The sequence below is a fragment of the Coptis chinensis genome, chromosome 9, assembly GCF_015680905.1.
Source record: "Coptis chinensis isolate HL-2020 chromosome 9, ASM1568090v1, whole genome shotgun sequence".
Taxonomy (NCBI): domain Eukaryota; kingdom Viridiplantae; phylum Streptophyta; class Magnoliopsida; order Ranunculales; family Ranunculaceae; genus Coptis; species Coptis chinensis.
The window spans coordinates 69,133,200-69,143,213 of NC_141464.1; positions in this window are offsets into that span (position 1 = coordinate 69,133,200).

Below are 10,014 nucleotides of genomic sequence, written 5' to 3' on the forward strand. Positions count from 1 at the left end.
ACTCCTCATCATCATAGCAGACCTATGTAGATATTTCTCACGTGCTCCCATGATCCACACCCCACGTTGGTGACATCCTTTACACGTGGAGGGTTAGGATACACTTTCGATCTCTATAAATACCTCTCCTATGAACTACGCCAGACCTGATTCGACTCTGACCCCAAGAACCCAGAGAAGATACGTAGGCAGTTCGCTTTCAAAGCCGAACTCGGTCTCACCCATCCATCCATACCAGTCCATCTGCGACTGTTTGTAAGGGAATATCACATCACACCTTTACATTGGCGCCGTCTGTGGTCTCGATTACTTGAGAAACCAAACCACCTTCACACTAATCAGTAGCCAAAAATCAAAACAAAAGATTCTCAAGCCCACGAAGCATGGCAAGCCTCGAAGCTCAATTCCACACTTTGGCAAGCCAGCTAGGAACAATGAATGAACAAATTGCCCAACTCAGGCAAGAAAACGTCACATTACGTGCACAAGTTGATACACAGAGCCCACTAGCTGGCACCGCAGAAGACGACGTCATCAACGTCAGTCAACAGATCACCGAGCTAAACCAAAGGCTCGACAAGAATGCGGTCAAGAAAGATTCCACCCAGATAGTGCAGAAAATGCTGAAAACCTATCACAAGATCTCCATTTGAAGTACTTCACAAGGTCTCCCCTCCAGACTTTGTCCAACCACGGTTCCCACTGTATGACGGTCGCACATGCCCAGGCCAGCATATAGCACGATATGCTCAAAGCCTTGCACTCTACAGCGCGCCAGAGTTCGACCATCTCCGATGCAGGCTCTTTCCAGCAAGCTTAAAGGACGGCCCACTCGATTGGTTCTTCTCCCTCGAGCCAGACTCCATAAGAAGCTTTGAGCGACTTACCGACTGCGTTGGCGAGCGATCGCATTACCAAATGAGGCGCTAAGAAGGGTGATCTCAATTCACTCTTCCAGCTCGCTCTGGGCAAGGAGGAAACCTACAGCTCCTTCTTAAGCCGGTTCAAAACGAACTCTTGGACATGGAAAGCGGCCTCAAGGAATCATTTGCCGCCAGTGGCTTTCCACAACCCTGCCGCCGCACCCATGAACACCGACCTAACCAGTGTCGCTCTTGAAAGACCAACCCGAAGCGTTGGCGAAACAGACTTTCGAGTGGATAAATACATCTAAGCTGCAAGAGGCTTTGCTAAAGCAGAAACGAGAAGAAGAAGAAGAAACGGAAGAGGGAGAGGTTTACGAGGTAGCATCATCCTCGAGGAAACGACCCCGACAACAAGGGCAACCCTCCAGACCCAAACCAAGAAATGATCAGGAATTCGCCGTGCTCACCGGATCTCCTAGTTACATACTAGAAGATCAAGCGATTTTGCATTCTACCGACACCGGAGATAAAGGCGACCAACAGATCGCCCGGACCGAAATTTCTATCGCCTTTCACCGCGCCAATTGCCACGAGACCGACGTATGCTGGGGGCTCAAACATTATTTGCAGGATCTGGTCGAAGCTGGGCACATCAAGCAAGATAACCAATATACCGGACGGCGACCTGCGCCACAAACTGATGGCCCGCCGAATACGCAGCAGGTCCCCACCCCGAAGGAGCGTTCTGAGGCCTCAAAGCTGCCCTCATAGCCGAGGACGTTCCAGAGAACGCGTCCGTCAAGATCGCCGACAACCATCAAGAGGGCGCGAGTACGACAGAACCATCCACATGATCACACTACAGGACGATTCCGTCTCAAGTTCGCGCGAAAAAAGAAGGCGCGTCGGTGCCCTCCATGAAGTGTACAACTTCTCTTCACAAGCCGCACCCGCGCCATGCAGCTCAAGGCGTAGGACAGGAGACATCACCTTCTCGGAGGCCGACCTCAACAAAGGTCGCCCTCCCATGATAACGACTTTTCGTGGTCCACGTCAAAATCAGTGACTGGACCGTCAAGCGAGTTTTGATCGATCCTGGTAGCTCTTGTGATATTTTGTTCTACCACACGATCCAAGAGATGAACCTGCCAAAGTCGGTCTTCATAGACCCCATCGCACCCCTCTTCGGATTCAACGGCTCCAGAGCCGATCCAATAGGCGACATCATACTCCCAGTCTCAGTAGGTTCCCGGGAAGACAAGGTCAGCTTCAACACGCGGTTCAGCGTCCTAGATACCAAGTCGTCCTACAACGCCATTCTAGGACGACGGTGGATACATCAGATGCAGGCCGTACCGTCCACGTTGCACCAAGTCATCCGTTTTCCTGGCCCAAGGGGAATGATGGAACTTCGAAGCAACCAGCTCGAGGCCCATCATTGTAACCAGATCATCGCAGCAAACAAGACCACGGAACCTCCCATCTCCGTTAGCAACGAGCCTACCAGCTATACAATGGCCAAAGACTTAGTGGCTGAAGTGAGAGCCAGCGCTCCAAAACCGAACGCTGGGGGCTCCAACAAGAACTTCCGCTCACCAGCCCCGATCTCGACCACTACCAAAGCAGCAGACGTACCAGCAGTGCAAACCCATCAGGTCGCCCCAGTGGCGAATGTCACAGACAAACAAAGTCTCGATTTCGCACCACCAGCTCCCATACAACCGGGGGAGTCGCAGCGAACTACCACAGTTCCTGTTGTCACGGCAACAGTAATCATTTCTGACCCTGTTGTCGTAACCACGTAAGACGCCCCAGGCGTCTACGGTTCCGGCCCCAACTAGCTATCAGACCAGCCCGGCATTACCAAAGTGCAATCATCCAGAGAGCGCCCAGAAAGCACAGAGCCAAGCACCGACTCAAGACAAGCAGCAAGTGAACCTGGGAACCGAAGACGACCCTAAACTCGTCTATGTGGGAGCCAACCTCGACCCCACACTTAAGGCTCAACTTGTAAATTTTCTGTCCATGAATAAAGATGTGTTCGCTTGGTCGTATATCGATGTGCCTGGTATAGACCCTAGTGTTGCATGCCACCGGTTAAACGTCAACCCTGGTGCCAAACCAGTTCGACAGCGTCCTAGAAGATTGTCATTACGCTTTCAAAAAGCAATCAACGACGAGGTAGATAAGCTCAAACAAGTAGGTTTCATCCGGAAGGTCGACTACCCAGAGTGGGTCGCAAACATAGTGGCAGTCCCGAAAAAGAATGAATACCCGATCCGTTTGAAAGCGTCGACTTCACCAACGTCAATCAAGAAACTCCAAAAGACAGCTTCCCCCTACCAAGAATCGACCAACTAGTCGACCAGACTTGTGGGCACGAGCTGCTATCATTCATGGACGCGTATAGTGGGTACAATCAGATACCACTAGCTGAAGAAGATCAGGAGAAGACATCGTTCATCACTGAGCAAGGAATTTATTGTTACAACGTTCTCCCGTTCGGACTAAAGAACGCAGGAGGAGGCCTACCTATCGGACTAGTAACTAACATGTTCCGGGACATGTTAGGCGATACCATGGAGGTCTACATAGGCGATATGGTCGTCAAAAAAAAAAAAGCGGTGACCACCTCACTCACCTCGAGCAAGCGTTCTCCAGACTACGACGAACCGGAATGAAGCTGAACCCAGAGAAGTGCCTTTTTGGAGCATCCTCCGGAAAATTTCTCGGATATCAGGTCTCGCAACGAGGCATCGAAGCAAATCCAGAACAAATTCGGGCGTTCATCGACATGCCCGACCCGCAAACAAAGAAACAGATACAAAAGTTGTCAGGTATGGTCGCTGCACTCAACCGATTCATATCAAGAGCATCCGATAAGTGCCGACCGTTCCTACAGATACTAAAGAAAGGCGAGCAATTCTCATGGAACGATCAATGCCACCAAGCATTCGCCACCCTTAAGGAGTACCTCACAACACCTCCCGTCCTAGCTAAACCAACAGACGGAGAAACTCTGGGGCTCTATCTGGCGGTATCCGATTTCGCCATCAGTTCGGTCCTATTCAAGGACGAGCACAATTCAGAAAAACCGATCTACTTCACAAGCAAGACACTCACTCCAGCCGAGAAGAACTACTCTTACATAGAAAGAGCGGTCCTTGCTTTATTATACTCGGCAAGAAAATTCAGACCGTATTTCCAGGCCCATCCAATCAAAATACTTAGCGATCTCCCTTTGAAGAGGATTCTTCACAAAGAAAACAAGACTACTAGGATGGCAATATGGGCCGAAGAGCTGGGCGAGCACCACATGGACTTCGGCCCCACGATATCCTTGAAGGGGTCGGTCGTTGTAGACTTCCTAGCAGACTTCGGTCGGCGACCCTAATGGGGAGGTCAAAAGAGGTCGCACTCCAAGAAAGTTTAAAATACAAGCAAAGTCCGGTCTCTCTCGCGTCGATGGTTCCAAAGAACCACGGAGGCGAGTGGTATGGGAATCGTGTTAGTATCCCCCGAGGGAGTGACGGTAGAGAAAGCAGTTCGCATAGATTTCGCGACCTCCAACAATGAAGCAGAATACGAAGCACTAATAATGGGAATGCATACAGCAATCCAGCTCGGTGTAAGAGAGCTCCAAATCTTTAGTGACTCGCAACTGGTTGTTCGCCAGATTGCAAAAGAGTACACTACCAGCGAAGGTAACCTTTCTAAGTACCTTCAAGTTGTTAACAACTTACTTCCGTCTTTTAGCAGAGCTACGATACACCATTTTTTGCGCGAAGAAAACCGCCATGCAGATAGCTTAGCATATCTAGCCACTCAGACACCAAACTGTGTCCCTAGACAACTGATTATCGAAGTAGTCGATCGACCAGCTTACCAAGCGGATCAAGTCTTGATAATTAGCGACCTGTTCCCACTCTCTGAAGATCAGACGAGCCAAACCTGGATGCAGCCTATTATACAGTACATCCAGTATGGCACACTCTCAGATGAGCGCACCAAAGCCAAGAAGGTTCCACACCAAGCATGTAGCTATTGTTTGGTGAACGGCAGATTATTTCGCAAATCCGCAGGGGGACCTCATCTGAGATGTATCAGTCCAGAGCAAGGCCAGCTATTTTTTGCTGAAATTCATGAAGGAGAGTGCGGCAACCATGCTGGAGGTCGATCATTAGCCCACAAAGCGATCTCCCAAGGGTACTTCTGGCCTCGTATGCAGATTGATGCTAAAGCGTATGTCCTCAAAGTGTGTCAAATGCCAAACATTTGGTCACAACATCATCTGACCGCTTGAATTGATTAACATCGCGAGCCTTGGCCGTTCCACATGTGGGGCATGGACATTATGGGACCATTCGTCCCACAGAAGAGCACCGGCTTCCGCTTCGTCCTTGTTGCCACAGACTACTTCACTAAGTGGGTTGAAGCAATTCCATTAGCACACGTCAAAGAATCACATGTCAGAAATTTCATTTGGACTCATATCATCACCCGGTTTGGCTTACCACATACATCGGTGATGGACAATGGCTCCAGTTCGGTTCAAGGGAAAAAGCGATCAAAGAGTTTACGGCCAAATGGAAGATCGTTCATGCATTTCTACACCACAAGATGCGCTCAAAGCAATGGACAAGCGAGGAGGCCGACAACAAAGCCATTTCGGAGAATTTGAAGAAGAAAATTGAAAAGAACAAGAGCCGATTGGCCAAATCGGTGGAGAACATACTATGGGCTCATCGCGACTTCCGCTCATTTCACCGGGCGAAGTCACCATTTTCTCTATGCTATGGCACAGAAGCCGTCATCCCCACCGAGCTGACAATCACGACAACCCGATCTGAACTTGTTGAATCAGGCCTTAATGATTCAGTTCTAGCTCGAGAGATCGACCTCCTCGAGGAACGGCGCGACCTAGTAGCCATCAGGGTGGTAGCCTACCAATAGGTCCTCAAGAGATCTTACAATAAACGAGTACATCCACGGTCTTTTCAACCTGGAGATCTCGTTTTGAAGAAAACTCAAGATGACGCTAAGCTAGCACCAACGTGGGAAGGCCCTTACATAGTGGAACGCGTCGTTGGCAACGGCGCGTATTGGATTAAAACCCAAGAGGGAAAGTTGCTGCCACGACCATGGAACACATACTTGCTAAAGCAATTTTACCAATAGTTGTGTTACGCATTGTAATTCCTGTTCCCAGGCACTACAAAGTTCATATGAAAGAAACTCAAGATTGTTATCATAAATGGCGGATCTACTCACATCTCCAAACCATACCTCTCACACAGCAAGCTCCATACCGAGACACGCTCTCATACGAAAGCGGCGCCTCGGGGCGTAGCGCCCTCGAGGCTAGACACGCTCTCATACGAAGGCGAGCGCCTCGGGGTAACGCCGAGGGCTAAACACGCCCCATGTGAGGGCTAAACGTAACGCTCCCAGGCTGGCGAGCGCTCGGAGCGTAACGCCTCGAGGAGCGTAACCCTCGAGAGGCTAAACACGCTCTCATCGCGGCGGGACGGCTCTCGGGGAGCTTACAGGCTTATCGTCTCTCCGAGTCTCGCTAAGTTGAGGACCTATACTTCTAGGATCAAACCGAGAACGCCTCTCGGGAGCACCGCGCCCCCCGGGGGCTAGACACGCTCACACGAAAGCGTAACGCTCTCGGGAGCGTAGCGCCCTCGGAGGCTAGACACGCTCATACGGCGAGAGCGCTAAGCGCCCTCGGAGGCTAGAGGCTAAACGACGGCTCGGGGATGCGTAAGCGGCTAAACTCTCGGGCGCGAGGCGAAGAGCCCTCAGAGGCTAAACACGCTCTCATGCGGCGGGGGCGCTCTCGGGAGCTTCTGGGCTTATCGCCTCTCCGAAGTCTCGCTAAGTTGAGGACCTATACTTCTAGGATCGGCTCGGCGAACGCTCAGAGCACCACGCCCTCGGGGCTAGACACGCCTCATCTGGCGTAACGCTCGGGGAGCGTAGCGCCCTCGAGGCTTGACACGCTCTCATACTGGCGTAACGCGGGGGGGGAGCGTAAGCCCTCGGGGGCTAAAACAAACTTCGCATCTGGCGGGGCGTTCTCGGGGAGCTTACGGGCTCATAGCCTCTTTGATCCTCACTAGGCGAGGACCCGACACTCCTAGGGTTAACCAAAAAAGAACGCTCCCAGTGAGCAACATAACCCACGAACTCGCAGGGGCACGGTCCCCTTTCGTCCAAAACGATCAAACACTTACATGTCGCGTTCCCGCGCATTATCATACCAGCTTAACATATAACGAGAATACATCTCAAAAGCAAAATCCATAGACAGAATCAAAGCCATGAACAATCAGACCAAAAAGGATATAGCATTAATCAAGTACTCACCAAAAGGAACACACATTTCGGATCTAGTGAAATCAGGTCTAAAGCACCGACCTGCTGGGTCTACCCAGAAAATCCAGGTCGGCTACCAAATTACAAAAACCAAAGTTAACGAACTGCCACTTTCGTGGAAACCAGTTCTCCAAAATCAAAAGAAGCGAACTGCTCGGGCAAGCCCGAAAACGCAGCTCTAGTGTTTAACCCTCGTAGGGGCAAAGAAAACACACGTTCGTATCAAACACAAACAAATTCTCACCAGAAGACAGAATCGGCATCACGGAGCAGCGACCACATGTTTATCTTCAGGAGCAGCGCTGGTTGAGGGAACATGCCTGGCAGCTCGCAGAACAACACGCATATCGGCCTCTCGAGCCCCATCTGCCTTCTTTAGCTGACAGTATTTCTCGTCCAGCTTGGCGTACTCACTACAGGCAGTGGTATACGCGTTCTGAGCCTTACGGGCAACCCTCTGGCATTGCTTCGCGTACTCGGTGACTTCCGCGATCTCCACTTGCAGATCAGCCATAGACGCAGCAAGTTTCGCATTTTCATCAGCAACAGCACGACATCTCTCCGACATAGTCTCCAACCTTTTTCTTGTCGACCACCGGCGGCTTCGCGGAGACATCCCATTTCGACTTCGGGCATCAACATCGCGATCGAGGCGTTGCCAGACAACACTCTTCAACTTATCATAACCAGCAAGAAACTACAAGTACGGAAAGACAATGAAAATCAATCAAAGCGGACGACTAAAAAAAAAAAAAAGGGTTAACAAACAACGTACTCACCAAACAGCTCGCCATGTCCATGGTCCCCAGGAGCGTATCCATATCTTCGTCCTCGACCTCAGCTTTGTCCCCGCCCAAAGACGACGATACCCCTCGAGAGACTAGTCGCTATAGCGCTAGAGTGGAAGCTGCGGTCGGGCGCTTTTACAAAGACGCCTCTTCCTCGTCTTCCCGACGTAGAAGAACTCACTTCCCACGTCCCCAACGTGAGAGTGCGAGCTCCCACCAGCGACGTGGCCCCCCTGCTCCAGGTCATCTACCCTTTCGGCAGCCCGAGGGACGCCGTCCTCGATGGGCGACGATCACAATACCTCGATGGGGCCACGACCTCGGGGCCGTTTAGCTTTTTGGACCCGACGCCGACGCCTTCCTCTTGCCACGGTCCCGTGCACATGAGGATGAAACTCCATTTCCTCCATCGTAGAGAGAACTCTCGTAGGCGCCTTCTCCCTAACAAAAGGGTCACACCGAGCCATAGAAAAAACTAAAGCACAAGGAACAAAACAAAGCCAATGAGGGAGAGATAGCATCCAACAACACGATCAAAAAAATGAAAGAGCAAATATACCTAAGAAGATGACCAAAGAAAGCAAGCAAGTTCAGAGGAGAAAAGACAGCAGCAACAGGAAGTCCAAATGTCGTCGCTCTCCCCGAACAGTTTATATTTATGCAAGTGAAACGTCTCTTCCCGAGGCAACTCATTATGGTATCGAGACGCCAAACGCCAATCCAACTGGCAACCATCATTTCATATTTCACAGACCCGGTCATATCCGCGACACGCGTGCCAAACGATTGTAATGGAGGTGACCATCGCTGCTCCTGGGGCGTTCGGTAGGTACCAATACCGGGTAACTAGAGAACGCTTTGTGACTAACCGCAGACGATAATAGTTCAAGAGTGGCACAGTCCACCAACCTAGAACGCTCTAATAACCTACCACAATAGCAAGCCCAAAGGCACACAAACCAAACGGGCATACGATCGCGGGGAAGATAGACAAAAGCCAATAGTACGTCCTTAATATAAAGCGATTCGACAAATTGAAGACCACGGTTCGGCCTCGGTTAGCGGATAGCCGAGTGGCTTTGGTCTACCCAGAAATCCAGTGCCTAAACATCAGTATCATAAAACAAGTAAAGGAAAAGACGAGCTGCCCGGGCAACCCCAGGAAAACAGCTCTATTGTTTTAGGCCAGAGGCCGCATACAAACACAAAAACCAGACATTGACCGCTCAAATAACATCATCGAAGCCTTCAACAAGAGGGGACGGTCAGCACTTGGGAACAGCTCGGATCACCAGGAGACGCCACCACTCGCCGGTTAAGCGTCCCACCCGGACCACCCACGCGGGGAGGCGTTCGGCAACCACCTCACCAACCGGGGAGTAGGAGCGACCGCGGGACCAAAGACTACCGACCTCGAGTGAATCGACCTGTCGGTCTATTGTAGGTCCATGAGCTGGCTCCTCGGGCAGGTCGCCATATCTCGCCTCCAGTTCTTCTATTTCAGCACGGATAGCAAGATAGGCCTCTCTCGCCTCCATCGCAGTAGCTTTACAACGTTCAGCGAACGCATTAGCAGCAACAGCCTTTTTCTTCAGATCAGCGACCTCATGCCTCAGCCCAATCGCCTCGTTCACAGCTGACGTCCTCTCCAGAGATAGCGTGACCAGTTGCGCCTTCAGAGTATCCAGCTCCACCTTCTCCGTTTGAGCTATCGCTCGGAGATCAGAGACCTCGAGCCTCAAGGACTCGACCTCCGACTTCTCCATTTCATTTGAGCGGTCGCGGTATCTTCAATTTCGATACCCCAACCCAGTGCGCGGCAGCTTCGCACATAGTACCACAAACAAACGATAAGCAACAGTGTACAATAAGTAATAGCACAAACAGTAACAACGTGACCACTTACCAGACAAATCGCCTTATCCACCCCTCTCAGATTTGACTCCAGCTCCTTGGCATCAAGGTCCTTCCTATCA